Raw genomic sequence first — 18416 nt, forward strand, 5'->3', positions numbered from 1 at the left:
TCACTATGGTTAAAATTCTCATAGTTCTTGATAGCCAGATAGTGCCTACTGTAGATCTACCTTAGATCTATGATGATCCTCAAAATTGTACAACTACATCTTGAGCTGGCTGAATGGACCAATGAAAAATTGCCACTGTATTCTGACCCATCTGATAACTGACGTTGAGGATGAGCCACCTATTTATCCTGTAGCCCACAAGACAGAAATGGACCCACATGCCATGCATCACCGAGGCACTATGTCACTATGGTTAAAATTCTCATAGTTCTCCATAGCAAGATAGCACCCATCGTTGATCTAAAATGATCTAACAGTGAGCAAGATAGATCTAAATTCTCAATGCATAGCCAATAGGAACTAGCCACTTGCCAACTATCTGATGAATCCTCGCTGATATGTAATGGGGCACACCTAGGACCCACCAAACATGCGACGGAAGGGTGCTATGTCACTAATGGTGAGAAGCTCAAATTTTTTGGTAGCACCATGGTGCCCATTGTGGAACTGGCTAAACTTGACACTAGAGAAACAATTGAGAAAAAGGGGACCCATCGGACACGCAACAGAAGGGCGTTATGTCGCTAACGTATCCACCATGCAACTTCCCATGGCAAGATAGCAACAACTGTAGATATTCTTTAGATCTAAGGATGGAAGACTTGTGGGCCACAAAACATATTATAATGTTTGATTGGGTATTTAAAATAATATTAACACTACACACTAGCTGTTGGCGGGTAAACATTTGGAGTTTGAATCTTGGCAGGTTGTAAAAAATGATAACATTTCTGGCGACTCACAGGGGATGCGAGCCTGCTATGCATAAGACCAGTGGCCTAAAGAATCCATTGGGCTACAGAGTCAAAAAGATGCAGATCCTGTGCATTGTGAAACCCTAACCCTACTTCTAAGAGAAAAACCCAAAAATCTTTGTCTCTGCAACTGGAACCAGAGACCAAAACTCCCTGCAATCTTCAAAATTTTGAAAACCTGCTATCTCACAGAGAGACAACCTTGTGCTCATGCACTTCTTGGAAAAAAAAGAAACAAACAAAGAATAGAACTAAACTAACTATATACATGGAACCCCAAAGCCTGTCAAAAACATGGCTTAAGGTAAATCCCATTGACTGGGATGGGCAGAATCTCACCACTAGGCCTACTTAACTGGAAAACATTGGGTTGCTTGCAACTAATAATTAGATAAGGACCACTCCACTATACATCAAACTTTGAGTGTCTTCCTAGTTTTGCCCTATCTGCATCCCACTTTAGAACCAAATCTCCCTCCCTAAAGATTCTGACCCTAGCCTTCTTGTCAAAACTCTTCTTCACCTACTTCTAGTGTGCCTCTAGGGTCTGCATGGCCTGATTTCTCTTTTCTTCTAGCTCCATCAGTTCTGCCATTCTCACTATCATGGCATCATCCTCAATCAACTCCAGTTGATGAGCTAGTTCCAGGGCTGGGAACTCCAATGAAATTGGAAGCCTTGCTTCTCTACCATGTACCAACACAAATGGAAAATTCCCTATTGATCTTTTAGGTGTTATCCTATCAGCCCACAGTGCAGTCTTCAACTTCTTATGCCAACACCTTTGATTATCCTCTATTGTCCTTTTCATGATCCCGATTAGCTTCTTGTTTGATGACTCATCCAAACCATTACCCTGAGGATAGTAAATTGAGGATGTGCTCATATAGATATTATGATCCACTGCCCATGCACAAACCTGAGCTCCAACAAAAGACTTGGCATTATCTAAAATAATGGTACAAGGGGCACCAAACCTGGTCACAATTCCATCAAGGAACTTAACAACTAAAGATTCGATGGCATCCTTCAATGCCACTACCTCTGTCCACCTGGTAAAGTAATTTGTAGTAGCTAAAATCCATTTGTGACTAGAACTGGAAGGAGGATTGATAGGGCCTATGAAATCCAACCCCCACTGAGAAAAAGGTTGATCCACCTGGATAGGATGGAGGGGAAGAGCTGCAAGTCTTTGTTTGCCAGAGAAGAAGGCACATTTTTCACACTTCCTTACATACTTATGACAGTCATGGAACAAAGATGGCATGTAATAACCAGCCCTCATGATCTTCAATGTAGTTTTTCTAGCTGAGAAGTGGCCACCATCAGGACCATAATGAAGTTCCTTGATCATTCTTTTAGCCTAGTTTATATCAAGGCACCTTAATAGGGCTCTATTAAAATCTCTTCTAAAAAGGATATCATCAACTATGACATAAGGAATTGACTGTAGCCTATACCATCTCTTTTTAGCTTTGTCTAATCCTTGAGGGTGGCCATTCCATAATAAGAAATTCTTCATGTCATCCATCCAATTCCTTGGGCCATCATTTCTTGCTTCTTGTTCTTCTGTTAATACCATGACAACTTCTTCATCAGGCTCTTGAGATGATAACATCTTCTTACACAATCCCTTACCTCTTACCAGCATAGCGACCTAGATATTGACATCATACTCCATCACTCTTGTAATCCAGCCAGCTCTTTTCTCAGTAATATCTTTGCTCAAAAGGAAATCCTTCACACTGGCATGGGGTACTAAAAAATGAATCTTGTTATGGGACAGTAGGTGTATGGATTTCCTTAAAGCTCTAATGACTGCAAGGGCTTGCTTCTCTACATAACTATACCTATCTTCATACTCCTTAATTCCTTCACTAAAGAAAGCTATGGGGTGTTCTTCATTCTTCTCATTTGTTTGAGTCAAGACAACAGAAATGTTTGACTCACCACCTAAGGTATAAATAATAAAATCCTTCTCAAATTTTGGGTTCATGAGAGTAGGGGCTGAGGCTATGGCTATCTTGATCTCTTCAAAATTTTCCTTCCCTTCCTTGGTCCATGCAAAGACCATACCTTTCCTAAGCATAGCTGTAAGAGGTTTCACCACGGTAGCAAGATTTGGGATAAATCTTCTCACAAAATTTATCTTGCCTAGGAAACTTTGCAGCCTTTTCTTGTGTTTAGGAAGAGGGAGAGAAAGTATTGCTTTTGTTCTCTTTGGATCAATGGTTAAGCCATCCTTAGATACAATATGCCCTAATAATTTTCCTTGGTTAGTAGCAAAGATACACTTGCTTGGGTTAAGAGAAACCCCAAACTCTCTACATTTTAGGAACACCTGTCCGAGATGATCAAAATGATCATTTACATCCTTTGAATACACAGTGATATCGTCAAGGTAAACTATGACAAACTTGTCAATCAATTTCTTGAAGGCCATCTCCATTTCCTTCTGAAATGTAGCACCTACGTTGGTTAGCCCAAATGGCATCTTAAAAAAAGCATAGGTACCCCATTTAGTGGTAAATGCAGTCTTGTACCTATTAGACTCTTTAACCAACACTTGATTGTAACCAAAGAATCCATCAAGAAATGAGAATCTCTTTGAACCACTAACCTTGGACAAAATCTACTCCATGGAAGGGAGAGGATGGTGATCTTTAAGGGAAGCTTGGTTAAGGTCCCTAAAGTCCAGACACAATCTAATTTCCCCATTCTTCTTCCTAATAGGGACAAGGTTTGCTACCCATGATGAGTGCTTGATAGGGAAAATTATATTGGCCTCAATCAACTTGGATAGCTCTTTTCTCATTAATGGTTCAATCTTGGGATTCATTGGTCTTTTTATTTGTCTTACTGGTTTTGCATCATCAACTAAATCTATGGTGTGCTGAAATAACCTTGGGTCAAAACCCTTTAAGTCATCATATGTCCAAGCAAATATATCATTAAATTCTTGACATAAATGAATAAAATTTTCTTGTTCAATTTTAGAGCATACCTTCCCCATGTTTAAGGATTTTCCATCAGCAGCCATGACTGGAGTATGATCACCCTCATCAGCAGCTAGGTTCATGGCCCTACCCTTTTCTTGATCATCTGGATTAAAAATACTCTCTAAAGTAATGAGACCTTTAGGTAGCATGTTAGAATTGAGATGAATGATCTAATCACCATATTGATCTTGCAGTCTTGACTAATTTCTCTCTAAAAATTCTACCTCATTCTGCAAGAAGCTGACAATTTTCTCATCAGACTCAAACACTTGCCAGTGGATGTTATTGTCAGGGATGGCAGGCCTTACTACCACTCTAATTTTTTGCTTCTTCTCCTCCTCAAGATTCCCTAGCACATCATAAGATGCACCTATTGCTACAAGTCTATCAGCATGTCTATTTTCTTTTCTAGGGATGCTTTGGATGTTAAATGCATTGAAACCTTCAAGCAAATCCCAAACTCTATGTTTATAAGACTTGAGCAAACCATTTTTGGCAATATTCTAATTTCTCACTTGATTAACCACCAACTCACTATCTCCATAGACCCTTAAGGCTTGAATTCCTCTTTTTTGAGCAAGTAAGAGACCTTGGATCAAGGATTCATACTCGGCCACATTATTGGTGCAACTGAATTGGAGCCTAAAGGAGAAGTAATACCTTATTTGTGTAGGGGAAATTATCATTACACCAGCTCCTAATCCATTTTCATTCCTTGATCCATCAAACTACATACTCCATATCCCACGTTCATCTTCTTTAGCATCCACAAGATTGGGAACCAAGGCATCCTTTTCCAATATACAATATGTACTGAGACCTGTCTCGAGGATCTCTAACATAGGGTCAAATTGATATGCATTAGCTCACTCATCCAAGAAGAAATTAGATATCTCTACCAGGGGAGTGGTGGGCTCCTTCACTATGTCATTCTCATCCATCTCTAGAATAGGGAAATTCATGATGATGGGGTTGGGGGTGTAAGATTCAGTATGATGGAGGGCTTGAGGCTCTACTCTGATTGAAGCATTGGCTCCATATCTCATTTTAAAAGACATATATGACCAATTAGAAGATATAAAACCACCTATTTGGGTAGTAAAATCTCTTGACAGACAGATGGCAAAATATGGCTGGACTTCAGCAATAGAGATATCTTGGGTTACAATACAACCAGGGCATGCATGTAGGGCCATCTCCACATTCCTAAGGATCCCTACAGTCTTGGCAGTACTACCATCCAACTATAATACATCCCTAACAATGGGCTCATATTTCATTCCCAAAGCATCAGCAACACACCTAGGCATCACTGAACTACTGGCCCCTAAATCAATCATGCAATTATGGACTAGTTTTCCTCCTATAATTAGGGAAACATAGAATGGAGGAGGTCTAACCCTTTTACTTATTTCTTCCTCCCTTGATGGTTCTACTAGGCTTGTGGCACTTTCCATGCTAGGTGTCTAATCCTTTGGTTCAATTCTTTCTAACTCTTCTTGCAAAAATCTTCTTTGCATTGGTATAGTAGCAACAACATCCCACATGAAGATATTCACATTTTTCTTCTTCATTTTCTCTACCACACTAAATGGTATATCAGGTGTTTTGGTAGAAACCTTGGGGGTTGCAACTATATGAGGTTGTGGTGGGATGGCTTGAGGATCACTTGTATCATTTCTGCCATGGTTTTGCCTTTGCTACTGAAAGGCACTTGATTGATTATTTGTTTCTTTCTCATGAGGTACTGCATTCAAAGTTGAGACCTGATTGGGAGGAGTAGGGACAACATCTTCCATAGCTCTTCTTTTTCTTCTAGTGTTATGAGTAATGGAATCCTAGTTTACATTACAATGCTCCTCCATCTGATGATTCATAAAAGAGCAATCACCCTATCTTTGCATATCTAAGGCATCCTTAAATTGGTCCTCCTTGTATGCTTATTTTTCTGCAGGTTCTTGGACTGTCAAGGCCATTAAGATTCAGCCTTTTGACACAAACAATAGGCATAGGAGTAGTTATAGGAGGGACAACAATCTTATATCTTGAGCCATATTTTTTTGATGGACTATGGCCCTACTTTGGTTTACATTTGAGGTTGAAGCCTAGCCACCTTGCCTACTTTGATCAAGAGAATGGTTCCACTGATTAGGATTTGGAGGCCTACCACTATTCAAAGTTTGATATTGCAATTGATGAGGCTTACTACCTTGAGCTTGTTGTCTTTCTAAAGTCACCACTTTGTTGCTCGCTTTCTGCATCATAGAGAAATTATCCTCTAGCCTCCTTCCTTGGTCTTCTAACTTCCTCCCTTGATCTTGCAATATTTTATCAAGGTTCTTGTCTCTTTTGTCCATGTTCTGCATCATAGATTGCATCATCTCCTTGATTTCATCTATCCCATGTGAGGATGTGGAAGCTTGAGGGACTGGAGTAAGGGGTTGTGATATAAAATTTGTGGGAAGGGGAGCCATTTTTGTTTGATGATTTGGAATATCAGGGAAGAAAGGCATAGGAGGCCTTGGAGCTAACTTACCTCCTTGTATCAAGATGTTTTCTGCCCTTATTGCTATGTCATAAGCATTAGGCAAGGTATCTCCTCCCATAGTTTGGATTGTAGTGGCAATATCGATGTTAAAAGCTCTAAGGTAATGCAAGAAAGCATTACCAGGGGTAGGCTTCACTAAAGTAGGTATTCTATCCCATGTCTTTTGGAATCTATAGTTAAAATTAGTCATACATTCATGGGGGGCTCTTTTTATAGTAGTCAATTGCTCTAAAAGTGACAAATAGTCATTCTTATCCTCAAAATGTTTGCACAATCCTACTCCTAATCTATCCCAATCTGTTATAGAACCATGAACTAAACCTCTATACCATTGTAGTGCTTTTCCTTTCAAGGATGAGGCTAGGAGCCTAACTGCAACATCATCCTCTGTAATGCCATGGATATTGTAAACATTTGCAACCTCTTGAATGTGTTCTGAGGGGGAGATAGAAGTTTCACCAGTAAATTCTGGTATACTTTTGAGTGCAGCTACTCGTATGTCATGTCTTTGGGCTAACAAGAAAGGGCTCCCACCATTAAAGGTGGCAAAAGTATGAGCTCTAGGCAATGCCATATAGGCAAGCGATCTATTGATACATGCTGATGGTAGTCTAGGCTGAGATCTAACAATAGGAGGAGTAGAGATAGATCTTGTAGGAGTATTTGTTAGTACTGCACTCCTAACTAGTGATAAGGATATTCTAGTCTTCCTTCTTCTAGGGTTCGAAAGTGAAAGCTCTTGGTATTGAAAATCACCTCTAGAAGATGTCCTCGTCTCAACTCTGGGCATGAATCACTGCAACTTTGGTCTAGAACCAAATATGTGTTTGAAACTCAGAGTCGCCAAGTACTTTGAAGAATGAGACTCTTGAAGGCTTAAACATCAAAGCCAATACTATCTCTTTATTATTATTCTTGAAATCTTCCCTTTTGACACTAGTAGACTTGAAATTTTCTGAAGTAAGTCCCACTGGGCATGCCAAAATTTTTTATCACTTAGGTTTGCACCCTTGTCCAAAGCCTATGCATGAGGACAACCTAGTGAAACATGGAAACAACCTCCAAGTTATGGGACTTGAACTATGAGGTTGAGTCTCTAGAGAAGGTTGGCTTCCTCTTACTATCAGGGTGCACCTAGCTACTCTTGGAAAGGAAAAGGGAGAAGGGGAGCATGAAACAAATCTACCTAGCCTAATCTAAAGAGGCGATGCACCAGAATAGAGTGTTCAGACCAATCTCTACCCATATATGCACTATTGAACCAAAATGAAACTAAGGATATACACATTTAGACTTGCTTTAATCAAATAACCACATGCAGATCAAGATGATCAAGATGAATGTCACAAGGAAAGAGAGATTCACTTATATACCATTCACAAGTGAATAGAGATATAGTCATGCATATTACAGACTTTCACAAAACAATGGTGAAGCCAAAGAGTTCTTACACTTTCATACCAATGGCTGAAGGAGATAAAATAGATAATCATACAGTTCAGAGGTATAGGGGAAGTTACACTGGAATTGTACAGCAACAATAGAGAAAAGCTAGATAAAGGTCTATCTTTGACAAAATCTACAAAAGTTGCCTTTATAGTTCAGGCATAACTGAGATCTCTTCAAGCTGAAGTGACTTCACAGCTACTTGCCATTAAGTCCTACAGAGGACAATCAAGGGGAAATCTGATCTGGATGCGGATCCAGACATAATGATTTGGAACAAGGCCCTAAGAAGATCGAAATGGTGCCATAACTATGCTCTGACCTAGTAGATGGATCAAAAATGGGTGGTGGAGTGTTCTTCTCATTTTGCATTCATTTCATGGTAGTTGGAATTGATCATGAAGATCAGATTGTGCAACAAAACCGATTACCTTCATTTTTTGGTTTGTGAATTAACAGAGTCAGCGAGTCAAACTATTTCTGTAAGCAGGATGGACCACATGGACCAACAGCCTCTTTTTATTTTGCCACCTCACAGAAGTCCTCAATAGTTGACCATCTCTCTCATCACTAATCGTGCCAACTCCTCTAACTCCAGCTACGACGGTTATACTAATTGCCATCCATTAACTGTCAACCTTAGCTAGGCCTACAAGACACGTGTCACCAAGGTGCTATGTTGCCATGGATATCTTCCTCACAGCTCTCCATAGCGAGATAGTGCCCACCATGGATCTTTCTTAATCTGATGATTGTGGAGATTCATTGTATTCCACGCTTTGCTTTTCAACTTCTGGGCCCGTGAAATGTTGTCAGCATAGCTAGTATCTACTTGGCATAACTTGGCATCATTCTTGAGGTTCACAAGATAACATGGGCCCACCTTGCATGTATCACTGAGGTTCTATGTCACTATGGTATATAGTGTGCAACTTTTGATAGTGCAATAATGCCAACCATCGATCTTCCTAAAATTTGACGATTGTGAAGACTCATCGTAATACTATGCTTGTTCTTACCCTGGGCCCATCATACCTGGCACCATCTCGGTAAATGTACCACACTCAAATGACACTTGGAAATCCTTGGCACACATACCTTGGTGAGACTTGGCCCCCCTGATCCACGTGGAGAAAGGGCGCTATGTCACTATGGTTAAAATTCTCACAGTTCTCCATAGCGAGATAGTACCCATCATAGATCTGCCTTAGATCTATGGTGATCCACAAAATTGTACAACTACGTCTTGAGCTGGCTGAATGGACCAATGAAAAAGTGCCACTGTATTCTGACCCATCTAACAACTACCATTGAGGATGAGCCACCTATTCATCCTGCAGCCCACAAGATAGAAACTAACCCACATGCCACACATCACCGAGGTGCTATGTCGCTATGGTTAAAATTCTCGTAGTTCTCCATAGCGAGATAGTGCCCATCGTTGATCTGAACTAATGTAATGACAAGCAAGATAGATATGACTTCTCAGTGCATAGCCAATAGGAATTGGCTACATGCCAACTATCTAATGAATCCTCGTTGATATCTGACGGGGCACACCTGGGACCCACTAGACACATGGCAGAAGGGCACTATGTTGCTAATGGCGAGAAGCTCAAATTTTTTGATAGAACCATGGTGCCCACCATGGAACTGGAAAAATCCAACACCAAAGAGGCAATCAAGAAAAAGGGGACCCACCGAACACATGGCAGAAGGGCACTATGTTGCTAACGTATCCACCGTGCAACTTCCCATGACGAGATAATGCCAACTGTAAATATTCTTTAGATCTGACGATGGAAGACTTTTGGGCCATAGAACATATTATAATGTTTGATCGGGTATTTAAAATAATATTAACACTACACACTAGCCGTTGGCGGGTAAACATTTGAAGTTTAAATCTTGGCGGGGTGTAAAAAATGATAACAACTCCTTAATATGATATTATGAACATGATATACATATATTATTTCATTACTCACTCTGTCTCCCCCTTTCACATATGAAGAATGTGGGTCTATATACATGTCAAAATTTGTTACCTTCTACTAAAAGTTGGATTTATATGGGAAAAGATTCATGAAATTTGAAAACATCTTCTTAAGGTTTGTGAAATCTATATTTCAAGTGGTAGCCCCAACTAATAATTTTGAACTAATGTATGTGAAGGTGTTGTATCATTTGTTATAATTTCATTGATGTCAAGCGTTAATTGGTGATATATTGTGTGAATTTAGTAGAGTTCCATATCATTTGGTTAATGAAGATGATTTGAAGAAAATGTAATGATGTAGGTGTTGTTAAAGTGTACGGATTTTAATAGGTACTTGATGAGTTATATTCTTATATTATAATGTTGGTTTGATTATTTTACATGATTTGATTAGGTGTTGAGATCATGTATAAGATAGTTTGGTTGATGAAGGAAGAAATCAATATTAACTAAGATAATATAATCATCACTGAGTAGTAAATGATGTGTAGTATTGACTAAGAAAACTATCATGTTAGCTGAGAAAATATTAATAAAAGAATAATTTGAAAAAGAAATGATTTGAAGGCTACAATTGGATGAAAATAAAGATTATTTGAGAATTTTTGAAGATATGGATGAAATTAGTTATGAGATCTATGGATTTAGAAATTTGAAGATGATCTGATTAAGGAGATTTCATAATTTAAACTGCAGCACAAATTTTGATGTAGGAGCATCTTGGGTTGACAAGTCATCCTATCCATTTGTATTCATTCTGTTAGTTGTTTTCAAGTCAAAATCATTGCCTAGTTGCAACAATTGTGGAGTGCAAGTAATTTTGCAATATTAGTCAAGTTGGAGTTATCCCACATCATGTTAACATTCAAATTAGCATGTTATCCCATCTCACTCTGTAATGTGTGTTGAGTTCCATAGTGTGTGACAAGCTATCTAGTCGGTGCAAAGTGATCCTTCATGTGTTGAGTGATCCTTTATGTGCTGAGTGTTCCTATTGATGGCGAGTGTTGGCATTTTGTTCCCTATTTTGTTGAGTTATCTTTATTTTGGGAACTAATGTGTAGGATTGATTCTTATTGCAACTTTTATGATATGATCTTGTCTTGGGATTTGTCCATATTATTTTAGGGTCAGCCTTTATATTATGTAATGTTTTATAATATTCTCTAAGCCATTTTGGAAAGTATAAATAGGTTGTTTAGGATTAGAGTTAGGGCATATTTTGGTAGAGATTTTAGATATTTTGAAGGACAGAGCAATTTTTTTGCATATGTGATTGGGATTGCTAATTTGAATTTGGACCTTAGATCTTGGATGTATTTTTTATGTAGTTGTAACCCAGAAGGTGTTACAACTAGGCATGTATGTTGTTTATTTGATGAATCAATAAAATTGTTTGTTCTCTTTCTCTCTCTCTCTATGGTGTTGTTCTCTTTGTGTGTTTGCTTCCATTGTGTTGAGTCTACAAGGTGGTTTGGATTGATGGGTGTGCCCTTGGACCTAGTTTGTCTCACCCTCCTTGTGTCAAATTTCAAGGTGAAAGAATGATACCTGAGTCTCTAGATTCAATAAATCTAACCTAGAGGAAGATTAAACTATGACTAAGTAGAAACACATGGAACAATCTTGTGAAGTGCCAAATTTTTTTTCTATTTAAAATATGAATGAATTGTTAATTATTTCCAATCAAAATGAAGAATAATATTGAGAGAAAGAGGAAAATGAAGAAGAATTCTATTGGGTAGATCAAGAAAAATTAGTGCTATGATGATTTCTATGTGAGTTGATCAACCAGAATAAAGAAAAATGAAGAAAGATTATGGATAGAGGAAGGAAGATGAACAAAGGAAATATGATGATAAAAATAGAGATTTCATCAAGAAAAAGTAATACTACTATAATGAGATCATTTCACTTTTACATTGTAACCATTTGAGTAGAAAATATCTTAACTGAGTGGACCTAAGAGTCTTGTTTGTAAATTGATTGTATGGTGAATTTTTTTAATGTTTTGTAAGTCCTCTAGAGAAGGCCAATCTAGTAATTTTAGGAGTGATAAGGTCTAGATTTCTTTGATTAGAAACCTCTAACAAGGTCACATTAACAATGTGTATGTAACCTTTAATAAGGTTGGCTCCTAGTGAAGCTCACTTCAGAGGAGTAAATGTTTTGGGTTGCCAATCCTTGGTATTTTTTCCCTTAATAAGGTATTTATATTATCATAATTGTGCCAAATTGTTTGGATTCTTACTATGTTGCATTATATGTTTATGTTTAATATTTACTTTTGCTACTTGGTATACTCATGAGGTTTACTCTGGTATTGTGTATCTATCTACTTAGAAATCAGTAATAAACTAGGTTATTATGTTATAATATGTTTAGAAATAGTTTTGTGCTGATCATACATATTCTTTCATTCTCAAAATTTTAGATATTTCTTTGTATTGGATACTTGGTCATGTTCTACGTAATGACTTAGAAGATACAATATATGGTTATAAAAATTGATATATTATTCTTAATTTGTTATTTGTGCTTTCAAAACCTTGTTTATAATTTTTTCAATTATTATTTTCTATTAAGCTAACATAGTTTACCCATGATGCCTTATATATTTGTGTGTTTACCCTTCTTGGTGTGTATTCTAGATGAGGGCAGGCAATTGTAGTTACTTGTTCAGGAGATTTAGACAAAATCACACTCCTTATTTCTTGTTTATCACTATTTGTATATATGCATACGTATTGTATCTTCCTAGTTGGTGATGCAGGTGCATGTAGGTACTAGACATCGAGTCCAAATAGCTAAATAGGTCTTAGCATACCTCGAATTCCTCCAAAACTTTTTGTTAAAAAACATGGAACCATGATCCATATAGGCATCATTTTTAAAAAAAAAAATTAATAGGAAGAAAATCACCTAGTATGGGGTTTATATTTTTATCATATCTTTTGATTGTTTGTTGGTGGATTATAGGGTAGAAAATTATGTGTTCATGATCTACATATTTGTATTTTTATGTAAATTATCTATGATGTTTTCTTCCTATATTTATATAAGCATATATGTGTGCACATGTATATAACTATATAAACATATATTGTCACACAAATAATGTATTTAATTATTTGTATATGTTATAGACTATATTTGAGAGATTTATTTATACAATTAGATAAAAAGGGTTATTTAATAAAATATAAAAATAAAGAAATTAAAAAGGGGTGAAATAAAAGGCATAAGTATTTGGAAGAGGAGTAATAACTTGCATTCAAGATAAATAGGTAATATTTGTTATGCATGTGGTAAAATAAGAGACCAACACATAAACTTAGTGATGAGCATTAAAAATGGGTGGTACAGTAGGAGGGAAGGTATAATTTACATAATTTTTGGACCATTTATTTGCCATATATCCCTAATATAGCCCTAATTTACCTCTAATATTCCTAAACAACTTGTAAATAGTTGTTAATTACATAAACTAAGATAATTTCAGATTTTGGAATTGTGTTTATTAAAATAGGTGGTGAATTTTCATCTAGAGTGGTATGAAAGCAGTTCAATAACATATATAAGTGATGTTGAATGTATATATGAGGGTAAGGATGGCTTAGTGGTACACGAGAGATTTCTTGTACTTTTTATGGATTTTTTTTAAAAGAAAGATTAATAAAATGCGAGGGAGATTCATAAATATATAATTCTTCAAGGATCTATAAGCTTCTCTCCTTACATGGACATAGTTATATATGAGAGTTTCAAGGGGTGTAGGTGATAATTAATTTTGTGGGGTTGATTCTTCTTCTACCATGGAAGTTTTTTGAAATTGAGTGTGTTTGAATGATACATCTCAAGTTGGATTTATTTTTCTCTCGTTGTCTCCTTGCTTCCACTTCCATTTAATATTCATAGGACTTGAGGTATGTATCTAAATTATTGATGTATTATATATCTAGTAAAATATAGATCAAGTTTAATATTCTAATGAGATATTATATTGATAGATTCAATTTCTATATTTATTTAAAGTTCTTGAGTTACTAATGAAGGTTGCTTCCATTAATATCACAAGCACATAACAAAAACAATGAAATAAAAATAATTTGCAAGAACAAAATATGGGCTTCTTATTATCGCCATAAATACAAAATTACAAATTTTTGAAATAAAATATGAAAAGCCACATAAGCACCTTCCTTAGAATAATTTTTAATATAGAGCTTCAAACTATCACCTAAGAGATATCCTAGACAATCTATGGGTCTTGTCTATATAGGGAATTTTATCCCACCTACAAAGTTTCTAGACATCAAAACCAAATATTTGAGGCCAATTGACTCTAAAAATACATATAGAGTCAACCCAATACACTTTTGACATTTATTTTGGAAATTTTGATCAGCCCAACATTGGAAGATGATAAGTTTTCAATCATTTCTTTGATTGGCTATTATAACCCCTTCTTGGAATCCCCAATTTTGGATCTACATGGTGTGACACATGAAAGCTCTAGTTGACCCCATTTCAGAGCCCATTCAAGTTATCTAAGGCCTTGAAAATTGAGCTTAAAATATTTATACCAAATTTGTACACCAAAAATCTGCAATCACTTCAAGAATACTTTAAGTGTTTTTGATAGTCATGTCAAAGGGGGAGATTTTTGATCTCAAATTGGTTTTGACAATTGAGTGTCAACACAATCAAGTCATTTACATAGTTCATGCCAAACCAGTAATACATGCAAAGTATAATATGTATATACAAGGTTATGCTGAGTTGTAATGAGTGTCAAGTCACTCAAGTACTGAGCAAATGGACCATTTTGAGTGATTCAAGTACTGAGTGAATAGTAGATGTTAAGCAGTTTAGGTGCCAAGCCAGAAGCACCATTGTAATGAATGTTGAGCATCAATAACTAGATATGCTAAGTAACAATGATTGGACATATTTGTTTGTTTTTTATGGCACAAACAACTATGTAAACCAATTTTGCCCGTCGTAAGGTTAGATTTCAATTTTTTAAAGATAAGGATGAATATACATGTAGAATCCCTATGTAATTACATGTACCCAATTAGAAAAAGGAAGGTTTCATGGAAAAATGGATGAATCTTAGCCATATATTCATAACTAACACTAAGCCCTAAACTTTTTAAATAGAGAGATGAGAGTTGAGTGCATTGTGAGTAGGTGAATGATCAAATTGAAGATGTGAGCAAGATAGTTTGTAGAACATTCAAGGTGAATTAATACTGAAACTGAATTGCTGAATCAATTAAGTGAAGAATAGAGGATAGAGGATATAACATTGTTACATCAGATCATGAAAGGATTCATTACAGATTGGATAGAGGTGATTTGTTATCATGAAAACAAGAGCCAATTGCAAGATCTATGGTGAGACATTTTGATAGATTATTTCATTCAAATCTCCTTTGCAGAGTGGTCCTAACAGGCCTTACCAAATCATTTAATAGGGTGACATTCCAAGTGAGTGATCATAAGTCCTTTAACTAGGCACACTTCTAATAGGGTATTGAAATCCTTTAACAAGGTGGGACTTAACAGTGTTTGTAAGCCTTTAACAAGGTAGGCCTTTCACAACATACATCATGTTTCATGGTCAAACCATTGTAATCTTAATTGGCTACACTTTATTGCTACAGTAGTGAAGATTTGTGGGTGTCATCCCCATGCCAGGTGTACCTTCTCATTTGGAGGGTTTCTAGGTAACCATATCTAGTGTCAATTGTGTGTTTTTAATTGCTTACATGTTTTAGATGCATTCACATTACATGTTATTTTAGTATGTTAATGTATGTGATGTATGAATGGTGAAAATTTGATGGGTCCAAGTTTGAACTCCTGATTCCCCCTCCCCTCCCTTAAAAGTTTACCTTTCCAACTTGTAATTCCATCAGTGTTGCCATAAATGACAACAATTACATATCTCTATTAGCTAATTGTCAACAAGTTCATCCTTGTGTAGATTGGATTGTGTATAACCCTAAGTGAATTTGGTTGTTGGGTAACTGATTTGAGGATTTGACCTACAATTTCTAGAGGGTTACAATCTTGCATGAACCTAATTTGTTAAGATGGTTCAAGGTAGAGGAAATGTTGATAATGCAATCTCAGATACACTAGTACAAATTGCATCTAGATTAGATGGTGTAGAGACAACCTAGAGGAGAGGAGAAAATCTTGATGATGTAAGTGATCACAAAGTAGTAGCATTGAATGCAAAATGAAAACCTAAAGAAGATTAAGATGAAGTAAGGTTGTTGAGAGTATTGTCTAGAGAAAATTCAAAGTCTATTGTAGAAGCTATTCCTTATAATGCGAAATTGGATACCAATATTTTTTTGAATTGGATCTCTCAAATGGAGAAGTTTTTTAAGTATGAAGGAACTCCTGATAATTAGAGGGTAAAGATTGTAGTTACTAGGTTGAAAGGACATGCCTCACTAGGGTGGTAGCATTTGCAAACTGATAGACAAAGGATAGGAAAGGAAAAAATTAGAACTTGGTGAAAATGATTAGCAAGGTAAAGAAAAAATTCCTTCCTACTGATTACCAAGTTATCTTGTTGAGGAAGATGCAAAATTTAAGACAAAGGAGCATGACTGTGAAGAATTATATTGAGGAATTCTATAGATTGAACATCATATTTGGACATGTGGATGATCATGTTGAGAAAATTGTAAGGTATCTAAATGGATTTGATATATATAATGCAAGATGAGATGAGTTTTATGAAATTAGAGAGTGTGGAAGAAGCATACCAATATGCCTTGAAAGTTAAGGAGATCTTGACAATGAATCATGAATAGAGACAAATAGGTAGAGGTGGTAGATTCCAAAGAGGCAAAGGTAGATCTTATGGAGAATATTGATATATGATAGATTTTTAATAGTTATTCCTATTGATTCCTATTGAGGAGGTAATAGTTATTATTGAGGAAGAGGTAATTCTTATTCTATAGGTGGTTTTCATGGTAATTGTTTTAGATGTGGTAAATAACGACATAGATCCTTTGAGTGTAGATCCTTTTCAAGTGGGTAAGATAATAGAAATGTTTTAATTCAAGGAGACATTGATGATTCACAAAGTGGACCTCAAGTTGCTGATAATCTAATTGTAAGAAAAACCTTATGTAACAAGGGAATTGATGAGGAAAATATTTTAAGGAGAAGTCTTTTCAAAACTAGATGCAAGATGGCTAATAAATGTTTCATGGTAATAATTTATAGTGGAAGTTGTACAAATTTGGTATTAGAAGAGTTGGTTACAAATTTTCTATTTTAGAGTCTGAAGGATCCTAAACCCTATCATGTTTCATGGATCAAGGATGAGGATATTATATTGGTAAGTGAGGAATGTATTGTCAAGTTCAAGATTGGACATTATATTCATGAATATTTGTGTGATATTATGCCTATGGATTGTTCTCATATTTTTCTAGGTGGACCTTGGCAATATGATACATATGCTATACATGATGGAAGATTGAATCAATATACTCTTTGGGTGAAGGGGACGAAGAAAATATTGCTGCCTTTGATTGAAAGTATAGATGAGGTTAATTGTACTATTGGTAGAATTTGCATGGTTAATGGAAAATAATTTGGAAAGGAGATGAAGAAGAATCAAGTCTATTTTGTTATAATTCCTAGGAGAATAAGTTGTGCCAATAGAAACTGAGTGCTAGTTAGTGCTGATCAAGTGATAGCTAGTAGTATTGACCAAGTGATAGAACTAATTGGAAGTTTTTCAAAAGGGTATAAAGATATTATTATAGAGGATATACCTAATGGTTTACCACTAGTAAGGAGTATAATTCACTGTATGGATTTGATACCCTGAGTTAGTTTTTCAAATAAAGTACCATATTGATTAACACCTACAAAGAATGAAGAACTTAATAGACAATTGCACGAGTTGTTGTAGAAAGGTTTGATCAGAGAAAGTTTTAGTCTATGTGTTGTACCCATCATATTAGCACCTAAGAAGAATAGAGAATGGAGAATGTTTATTGATTCCAAACCTATCAACAAGATCACAATAAAATATAGGTTTCCTATGCCAAGGATGGATGACATAATGGATTGTTTGAGTGGAGCAAAATATTTTACCATGATTGACTAAAAGAGTGGCTATCATCAAATCAAAATGAGAGAAGGTGATGAATAGAAGTTTTCTTTTAAGACAAAAGATGGTTTGTATGAATGGTTGGTTATGCCTTTTGGATTGACTAATGCACATAGTACTTCCATGAGGTTAATGGATGAAGTTCTAAAAAGATTCTTGGGTAAATTTGTGATTTTTTATTTGGATAACATTTTGATATTCAGTAAAACTAAGGAGGAACATCTTGAGCATGTTAGACAACTATTACACACATTGAAAGAGGAAAACTTGATGATCAATCTAAAAAGTGTTATTTTATGCAAGAAGACATTGTGTATTTAGGATTTATGATTTTAGCTAATGGTTTGAAGATTGATCCAGAGAAGGTAAAGGAAATTTTAGAATGGCATGCACCTAAGAATGTGGGTGAGATATGATTATTTCAAGGTTTGGCTAGTTTTTATAGAAAGTT

Source organism: Cupressus sempervirens, chromosome 10 (genome assembly GCF_028749045.1).
Source record: "Cupressus sempervirens isolate cs-2001-9-10 chromosome 10, ASM2874904v1, whole genome shotgun sequence".
Lineage (NCBI taxonomy): Eukaryota > Viridiplantae > Streptophyta > Pinopsida > Cupressales > Cupressaceae > Cupressus > Cupressus sempervirens.